Below are 9,506 nucleotides of genomic sequence, written 5' to 3'. Positions count from 1 at the left end.
CCTCCCCCCCCCCCCCCGCCCCCGGCCCCGTGACTCCCCGGCCGGGCCCCGTGACTCCCCGGCCCCGTGACCCTCCCCCCCCCCCCGCCCCCGGCCCCGTGACTCCCCGGCCCGGCCCCGTGACTCTCGGGCCCGGCCCCGTGAACCCCCCGGGCCCCGGCCCCGTGACTCCCCCGGCCCCGGCCCCGTGACTCCCCGGGCCTCCCCGTTGCACGGGCACTCGGGGGCTTTTATCGCCTGCAGAACACTCTGGGCTCCAGGTGGGATCGGCAGCCCGCGGGAAGGGGAGTCTGAGCGTGCCGGGACCCTCCTGGGTCGGCCCCCTCCCCACCCCGCTGCCCTGGAAAAACTGAAAAACAAGCCTTAGTGTTCTATGGGCCCACCGGCCGGGGTTTTAAACCTCTGGAGTAAGGTTTAAAAACGGAACCTCCAAAGCGGGGATTCCCAGCAGTGTTTGTCATCTCCAAGGATGTGAAACAAAAGCTGGGTCTGAAAAATACCAAGGGCGTGGGGGGGGGGGAGTGAGTGTGTATATACTCAGGAGTATGTGAGTGTGAGTGTAAATGTGTGTGTGTGTGTGTAAATGTGTATACTCAGGAGTATGTGAGTGTGTAAATTGTGTGAGTGTGTACTCAGGAGTATGTGAGTGTGTAAATGTATGTGTGTGTACTCAGGAGTGTGAGTGTGTGCTTGGGAGTATGTGTGTGTAAATATGTGTGTGCACTCAGGAGTGTGTGAGTGTGTAAATGTGTGGGTGTGTACTCAGGAGTATGTGAGTGTGTAAATTGTGTGAGTGTGTACTCAGGAGTATGTGAGTGTGTAAATGTATGTGTGTGTACTCAGGAGTGTGTGTGTGTGCTCGGGAGTATGTGTGTGTAAATATGTGTGTGCACTCAGGAGTGTGTGAGTGTGTAAATGTGTGGGTGTACTCAGGAGTATGTGAGTGTGTAAATTGTGTGAGTGTGTACTCAGGAGTATGTGAGTGTGTAAATGTATGTGTGTGTACTCAGGAGTGTGTGTGTGTAAATGTGTGAGTGTGTGTACTCAGGAGTATGTGAGTGTGTAAATGTATGTGTGTGTACTCAGGAGTGTGTGTGTGTGCTCGGGAGTATGTGTGTGTAAACATGTGTGTGTACTCAGGAGTATGTGAGTGTGTAAATGCGTGGGTGTGTGTACTCAGGAGTATGTGAGTGTGTAAATTGTGTGAGTGTGTACTCAGGAGTATGTGAGTGTGTAAATGTATGTGTGTGTACTCAGGAGTGTGTGTGTGTGCTCGGGAGTATGTGTGTGTACTCAGGAGTGTGTGTGTGTAAATGTGTGAGTGTGTGTACTCAGGAGTATGTGAGTGTGTAAATGTATGTGTGTGTACTCAGGAGTGTGTGTGTGTGCTCGGGAGTATGTGTGTGTAAATATGTGTGTGTACTCAGGAGTGTGTGAGTGTGTGTACTCAGGAGTATGTGAGCGTGTAAATGTATGTGTGTGTACTCAGGAGTATGTGAGTGTGTGCTCGGGAGTATGTGTGTGTAAATATGTGTGTACTCAGGAGTGTGTGTGTGTGCTCGGGAGTATGTGTGTGTAAATGTGTGGGTGTACTCAGGAGTATGTGAGTGTGTAAATGTGTGAGTGTGTGTACTCAGGAGTATGTGAGTGTGTAAAGGTGTGTGCTCAGGAGTATGTGTGTGTAAATATGTGTGTGAGTGTGTAAATGTGTGAGTGTACTCAGGAGCATGTGAGTGTGTAAATGTGTGAGTGTGTGTACTCAGGAGTGTGTAAAGGTGTGAGTGTGTGTACTCAGGAGTATGTGAGTGTGTAAATGTGTGTGCGAGTGTGTGTATACTCAGGAGTGTGAATGTGCAAATGTGTGTGTATACTCAGGAGTGTATAAATGTGTGTGTGTGAGTGTGTGTCTACTCAGGAGTATGTGAGTGTGTAAAGGTGTGTATTTGGAGTATGTGTGTGTAAATATGTGTGTGTGTGTGTGTGTGTGAGTCTGGGTCTACTCAGGAGTGTGTGAGTGTGGAGTATGAGCACATGGGCGGCCGTGTACGTGTGTCATTGTGAGTGCAGATGGGTGGCAGGGAGACAGTGACCCATGGAAAGAAAACAGCCCAAAGGCGGCTTGGGGAGGGCGCTAGCTGAGCGCAGAGAAGGGACCCACTGTAGAAGGGAGAGGGGGGCCCCGGGCATCAGCGGCCGAGATACTGCTGAGGAGCAGGAGGAGGCCCCCCCAAGGGCAGGTCCTCGGGACCCGCGGCTCTGGAGACTCGACTTTCCTCCGCTGCGTGTTTCTGCCATCGTTCCTCATTTCCAGTGAACCTAACTCTGTGCTGGCCCTTCCCCCAGTGGGAGTGCTTTGTACATATTGGGGAGCACGGCCCCCCGGTTTCAGGACATTACTCGCCGGGAGGTGGGGGGTGCTATCGCCTTAATCTGACAGCCGTGGAGACCGAGGCACTCGGGGTGAAGCCATGTGCCCGGAGTCACGCAGCCAGAGAGCGTCCGAGGTCCAGCCCTGAGACGGCGGCGGCTGCCCAGGTTGTGGGTCAGCCAGAGTCCCAGACAGGAGGAGGAGGAGGAGGCCCCTTTGTCCTCAGGAAGGGAATGCTGGGCTTTACTCTGGCCGTAGCCGCTACTTGCCAGTCCCGTGCGGGCAGCCCCCACCCCCGACCCCTTTGGCCCATGAGCTCCTGGGGACAGAGGCTGCTTTTGCCTTTTTTATCTCCCCAGTAACCAGCACAGCACCTGGTACACAGTAGGCGCTTGATAAATGCTTGCTGGCCCCCAAAAGAAGGTGATGGTGACTAGGAGGGGACCAGAGACCAGGCCCTTCTAGGAGGAAGCAAAGGAGCTGGGGCCATTTGGCCAGGAGGAGAGAAGGCCCCGGAGGGCGGCACGGTGAGCCCGCCGTCAGTGCCCCGTGGGTCCGTCAGTCAGAGTGGGGCGGGCGGCTGAGCTGGAGCGGTGTCCCTTCTGGCTCACAAGGAGCGGGCCAGGCCTCCGGACGATGACCCCCCACTTTTCAGAGAGCAGAGCTGACCTGGGGGCTCCGGGGCCGGAGCAGCAGGTGTCCCCTGGGGGCGCCCACGAGGTGACAGGGAGCTCTGGTGGGAGGGCCAGGGCTCCCGTGGGGCCGGGACCCTCACTCACCCAGTGCTGAGAATGGTCTACTCCTGGGAGCGGTCCCTGGGGGGGAGGGGGGAAACGGGATGTCCTCTGGCAAAGGTCAGTGGTGAGGGGGACAGTGTCCTGTGACAAAGGTCAATGTCTGGGGGAAAGTGTCCTCTGGCGGAGGTCAGTGTTGGGCGGGGGTGGGGGGACAATGTCCTGTGACAAAAGCCGATGGTGAGGAGGAGGGAGTACAACTTCCTCGGGCAAAGGTCAGTGGTGAGGGGGACAGTGTGCTCCGGCCATGGTCAGTGGCGAGGGGGCACGGCCGTAGCTCCCACTTCCAGACGGTCTGCAGGAGACCAGTTTCTAGCCAGAGACCAGTACGGTGGCTGCTGGGTGCGGTCTCTGGGGGTCTCGTTCCCTCTCTGACAGCCTCCCACGACCCCCTAGAGGGAGGCCAAGGGGTCAAGCCCAGGACCACAACGCCCTCCCCAAGCCCGGCCCCAGGGCCCCCCACCTCCCGCTTCTCTCCCCCACCCAGGCCCAGAGCCTCCCTTAAACAAAGGGCACCTTCTTTCTCTCTGATCTCAAAGCAGAGCTCTGTTGGGCAGGGCCTGGGCCCCAAGGTCTGACCCCGACCCCTCAGCCAATCCCGAGACAGCACCAGTGACCCCCTCACACTTTGAACATAAGCTTGGGATCTGGGCTGGAAAGGTCACAGAGTGAGGGGACGCCCTCCTCTCTCCCCGACTCACACATTTCTTACAATGTGCCCCCCTAAAGAGCCCAAGATCCTGAAGAACCCCAAGGAATCATCTGTCCCAGCCCCCATTTTACAGAGCAGGAAACTGAGGCGAAGGGGTTTCAGTGTCCGCCATGTCCACACGCCTTTCTGGAGCTCTGGATGGCTTTCCAGGGAGCATCGCTGCTAAGTAGTGCAGGGAGTGAACAGGATGAAGGATGGTCTTTATTAAAGGGACCTTCTGATTCTAAGTCAGAGACGGGCCTGAGAAGGCTCTCCCCCGGGACCAGGGAAAGGGGTCAAGGACAGAGCAGATGCTGATGGCGGGCCGCCCGCCTGTAAGGGTTAGAGCCTGGCCTCCAAAGGCAGAGAAGCTGCCCAGGAAGGGCCCAGGGTGACGGCTTTCTTTTCTTGTGGAGGACAGCCCAGCGGCTTCCCCGAGATGCCTTGTCCCCTCCCCCTAGAACGCTTTTATGATCCAAGATAACCCCACCTGTTCTAAGCCCTCTCCCCACTCTGATACCTTCTGTTCTAAGCCCCCTCCCCACTCTGACATCCCCTGTTCTAAGCTCCCTCCCAGCCCTGACCCCCCCCTGTTCTAAGCCCCCTCCCAGCCCTGACCCCGCCCTGTTCTAAGCCCCCTCCCCACTCTGACATCCCCTGTTCTAAGCTCCCTCCCAGCCCTGACCCCCCTGTTCTAAGCCCTCTCCCAGCTCTGACACCCCCTGTTCTAAGCCCCCTCCCCGCTCTGACATCCCCTGTTCTAAGCTCCCTCCCAGCTCCGACATCCCCTGTTCTAAGCCCCCTCCCAGCTCTGACATCCCCGTTCTAAGCTCCCTCCCAGCCCTGACCCCCCTGTTCTAAGCCCCCTCCCAGCCCTGACATCCCCTGTTCTAAGCCCCCTCCCAGCCCTGACCCCCCTGTTCTAAGCTCCCTCCCAGCCCTGACATCCCCTGTTCTAAGCCCCCTCCCAGCCCTGACACCCCCTGTTCTAAGCCCCCTCCCAGCCCTGACATCCCCTGTTCTAAGCTCCCTCCCAGCCCTGACCCCCCTGTTCTAAGCTCCCTCCCCACTCTGACATCCCCTGTTCTAAGCTCCCTCCCCACTCTGACATCCCCTGTTCTAAGCTCCCTCCCCACTCTGACATCCCCTGTTCTAAGCCCCCTCCCAGCCCTGACGCCCCCCCTGCCATTCTGATGTTCTTTTACTTTCTAAGGTGGAGCCGATTTGAGGCCGTCCCGATGCATTGTGCAGAGCACGTTGCTCCCTGAGCAAGGCGAGAGCCGAGTTGAGCCGCTGCCTCTGGGTAAGTGGGGGCTTCCTCTCCCCCGCTCTGAAACTCTGGGGAGCAGCCTGGACATCCCTTTCTAGGGCGATGGCGGGAGGCAGGGAGGCAGGAGGACAGCGTGGGCTGGAAGGGTCAGGGGGGGCTGCGCCGAGGGGGTAAGTCCCCGGATGCCATTTGCACAAGACAAGACGCACACACGCGCACACACGCACTGCACACGAGCACAGCCGGGGACACGCACAGGCACACGGCATCCCCCCGCACCTGCACGCCCACTCCCCAGAACGAGGCCCCCCAGGCCCGCGTGGATCGATATTCTGGGACGGTGAGCAGCGGCCCCGCGCCCAGTCCCCGTTCACTCGGACTTTCCTGCGGAGCCTCTGCAGCCGGGGCAGGCTTGGGCCGGGGAGGGGGCGCGCGGTCAGGGGGCCTTGCGTGAGTGGCTGAGGCGGCCCCTCAGGGAAGGCAGTAGGTTGTATAGTTATCTTCTGACTGGGGCAAAATCACTACCCTGAAACCACACAACCTACTACCTCACCCCGCCGAGGCGCCGAGAGAGACCGTCCGAGGCCGTGGCCACGCGGGCGTCCTTGCAGGCTGCAGAAGCTGGCCCGCGCTGCCTCCACTCCCCGCTGCCCGGCTGACGCCCCCCGACACTCGCCCCCCGCCCCGCTGCCCGCTGCCCCGGGCCCGCCCACATCCCCCTCTGCAGCCCCAGGACCAGGACGGGCTGTGGGCCCTGCCCAGGGATCCGTGCCCTCCCTGCCCGCTGTGGGAGCCGCTCTGGTCACGAGCACCTCAGGGACTCCCAGGTGTGGCTTCCGGACAAGGTGGGACCCGATGCCAGAGATAATGAGCATCCCACCATGGACACGGAGGCAAGGGGGATGAAGGCCCCGGGAGCCGCCGGCTCCTGTTACAGAAGAGGGACCTGAGGCGCATAGCTTGCTGGCACAGCCCCCGTCCTGGGTCCCTGGCTCCCGGCCTGGCTCCCGGCCATCTCGACGGCCCCCGAGTGGGGAGAGGGAGCCGCCGGCCTTGCTGGCACCTGCAGGGACAGCTCAGCCGCCCGGGGCCGGGGGCCCACCCCACGGCTGGGCCAGCGGACGTGCTCCTTAAAGAGCCAAGGGCGGCCCTTTCCCCGTCGGGGCCTACAAAGGGAGGGTCCCCCGCCAGCCCGGACAGTCAGAGGCAAAGCCCCGGGGGGGCCTCGGGCCGTCGGCGTCGCCCACCTCGCTCCCGGCCGTCCCGGGGCCCCCTCCCCCCGGCCCCTCGGCACAGCAGCCGGACGAGGGTCTCTCCAGCGGCGATGTCACAGCCACTTCGGGAAAGACAGTAGACTGTATAGTTATCTCACAGACAGAGGGAGCGACCCCCAAACTATACAACCTACTACCTCACCCCAAAGGGCAGTCATTCTCCAACGGGGTGCGGCCGTCCTGGCGCTGGAGAGCCTGGAAGGAAGGAAGCTGGACAGCTGGTGACGCGGGGGGAGCCCACGCTGCCCGCCTTCGCCCCCAAGGGCCCCGGGACCACCCCCGATGTGGGGCAGAGCCCTGCTTAAATCCGCACCCCCAGGAGCCCGAGCCCCCCAACACCGTCTCCCCCCCCCAGCACGTCTGTATCTTGTACCAGAAAAGTGCTGTGTTTCTCTCTATTCATGGCTGACCCCAGCAGGAGGAAGCCCCCCTCGGGCAGAGCGGGCGCAGCTCTGGCCCCCGGAGCCTTCCCAGCTGAGCGAGCGACCGTTACCGTGAGCAGGGCGGGAGCTACCCGGTGGGGCTGACCGCCCGGGGGGCCGCTGCAAGGGAGGCTGGAGCCTCCTCCCGGGGTGAGTCCTTCCGCGCGGGCGCGCCCAGAGCCGGAGTCTCGTTCTGCCCGCTCCGCCTGTCAGAAACAAGATGGCAAAGCGTGAGAAGCCTCCCTACCCCCGCTCCCCGGTGCCCAGCCGGAGCCCAGGAGGCCCTCGGGGAGGCCGGCCGTGGGAGGCACCGAGCGGTCGGTGATGGGGGAGCTACCGGCGAGCCGGCCCCTGCCTCTGGGAACCCGCGGCCCGTCCGCAGCAGGAGGCCTGGGCACAGCTCACTCTCCTGCTGGCCAAGGCGAAGGGGGGCCCGCGGGGCCGGGGAGCAGGGGAGGGGCCAGGCCCGGCTTGGCGAGGTTCGCCTGAAAGGCCGCTGAGCTTTCTGCTCGAACCCTGGGATGGCTCACGTTTTGGTAACGGGCTGACTAGGGGCCCTCGTTTTGGGCGGGCCACTAACGTGCTGGCGATCTTGGGGGTGTCGTCCCTCCCTGAGCCTCAGTCTCCCTAGTTATAAAAAGAGCACGTTGGGTTAGTGGGAAAGGACTAGATCTGGGGGGTTCCAACCCACTTCTGATGCTTAGTCCCTGCCCTTCAAGTCCCTTTGCTGCTCTGGGACTCCCGCGCTCCTGGGGACTGTTCCTGACAGTGGAGGGAAGGCTCCAGATTGAGGAATCATGGGAGGGGTCTCGGCATGGAGGGCAGCAGAGTGGGAGGGGTCTCAGAAGGGGGACACAGAGTGGGAGGGGTCTCAGAAGGGGGACACAGAGCGGGAGGGGTCTCAGAAGGGGGGATGCAGAGTGGGAGGGGTCTCAGAAGGGGGACGCAGAGCGGGAGGGGTCTCAGAAGGGGGGATGCAGAGTGGGAGGGGTCTCAGAAGGGGGACGCAGAGCGGGAGGGGTCTCAGAAGGGGGACACAGAGTGGGAGGGGTCTCAGAAGGGGGGATGCAGAGCGGGAGGGGTCTCAGAAGGGGGGATGCAGAGTGGGAGGGGTCTCAGAAGGGGGACGCAGAGCGGGAGGGGTCTCAGAAGGGGGACACAGAGTGGGAGGGGTCTCAGAAGGGGGGATGCAGAGCGGGAGGGGTCTCAGAAGGGGGACGCAGAGCGGGAGGGGTCTCAGAAGGGGGGATGCAGAGTGGGAGGGGTCTCAGAAGGGGGACACAGAGTGGGAGGGGTCTCAGAAGGGGGGACACAGAGCGGGAGGGGTCTCAGAAGGGGGACAGCGGATCTGGGAGGGGTCTCAGAAGGGGGACACAGAGCGGGAGGGGTCTCAGAAGGGGGACACAGAGTGGGAGGGGTCTCAGAAGGCCCCCCCCAGGGTCGTGGAGCGCCCGAGGCCGAGGGTGTAGCTTGTGCTGCCGGGCGGAGCGAAGGGCCTCCGACATTTTGGTTCTGACGGAGCCCCGCGCTCTCCCTTGGCTGACGACCAGAGAGCCGTTTAAAGTGGTAAGCAGAGCGCCGCCCTCCGTGTCCGCCTCGCCTTCTTCTCCCCGTTCTTTAAAGAAACAGGCCCAGAAAGAACAAAAAATCTCCGCGGCCACAGTTGGCTTTGCCGTGGAACAGATGTCCGGCATGAAGGAGCCGCGTCCCTCTCCCGACGACTTCTCTTCTCTCTAACAAAGACTTAACTCTTTGCAGGCCGCACGGGGCCGCGGGAGTTCGGGCGCCGGGGAGGGTCGCAGCCCCCGTGACCGTCTCCTCCCCGGACGGCGGCTGCTCGGGCCGGGCCGAGGGGATCTGTGACCGTCCGCCTGAGCGGGTGGGGCCGCCCCCACGCCCCCACTGGGGCCCGGCCAGTCGCATGGCCCCGAGCGCAGCGGCCCGGAGCCCCGCGTGGAACCGCGCCCTCCCTGCTCTGGGTGCCGGGCTGGAGGCCCGGCCTGTCACTCTTCCTCCGGAAGCAAGGCCGAGCCGGGCCCCGCCCACAGCGGCCACTTTCCCCTCCTGGGGCCGCCACACCCACTGACCCCACGGAGCCCCGGGCCCGCAGGGCCTCCTCGGGCGCCCCAGAATCTCCTCGGTCCCAGGGAGTGGGTGCCGGCCACGGCTCTGGGGACCCTGGGTCCTCCCGGGTGCGCAGGCTGGCGGGCAGGGGCTCTGGGTGTGGGGGGGTCTGCCTCCCGGAGACCAGGCGCCGGTGGCCGCCCGAAGGCATCTGGGGGACCCCCGCATCTCTGGAAGGGGCAGCCTCATTTCTGGGGCCCCGGGGCCAAAGGCACCTCGGACGCTGCCGACCCTCCGGCGTCCTGGCTCATCTGGGCCCGGCCGGTGGGCCTGGAGCCTTCAGAAAGCCCCGCTCGGGCCTTGGGGAGCGATGGGGGCTTTGGGCCCGGCCGGCCTCCGGGTGCCCCATCCCCCCTCCCTGGGGGGGGCGATGCTGCAGCTCTGGGAGCCGGCCGGTGGCTCCTCACTGGGGAGCGAGGCTCCCGGAGTCGCGTCAGGCTCGCTAGCAGATGGGCGGGAAGGGGGGAGCCGGGCCACGTGGCGCCTCGGAGGGCAGGAAAGGGGCGCCAAGGAGAGCGAGCCCGTGCGGCTGGTGGGGGGGACGGGGGCCACTGGGCACCGAG

At 63.1% G+C, this 9,506-nt stretch overlaps 1 long non-coding RNA gene across 1 annotated transcript; it reads left to right on the top strand.

Moving 5' to 3' along the window:
* The first annotated feature begins 221 nt into the window (after positions 1 to 221).
* On the top strand, positions 222 to 3,607 carry LOC127538980 (uncharacterized). The gene is made up of 3 exons (XR_007947796.1): positions 222 to 1,012; positions 1,087 to 1,259; positions 1,374 to 3,607. It is a non-coding gene; the product is annotated as an uncharacterized LOC127538980 (long non-coding RNA).
* Positions 3,608 to 9,506: the final 5,899 nt, after the last annotated feature.

The sequence above is a fragment of the Antechinus flavipes genome, chromosome 5 (assembly GCF_016432865.1).
Source record: "Antechinus flavipes isolate AdamAnt ecotype Samford, QLD, Australia chromosome 5, AdamAnt_v2, whole genome shotgun sequence".
Taxonomy (NCBI): domain Eukaryota; kingdom Metazoa; phylum Chordata; class Mammalia; order Dasyuromorphia; family Dasyuridae; genus Antechinus; species Antechinus flavipes.
The sequence above is the reverse complement of the archived record's forward strand: the minus strand, read 5'-3'. Positions and strand labels throughout refer to the sequence as shown.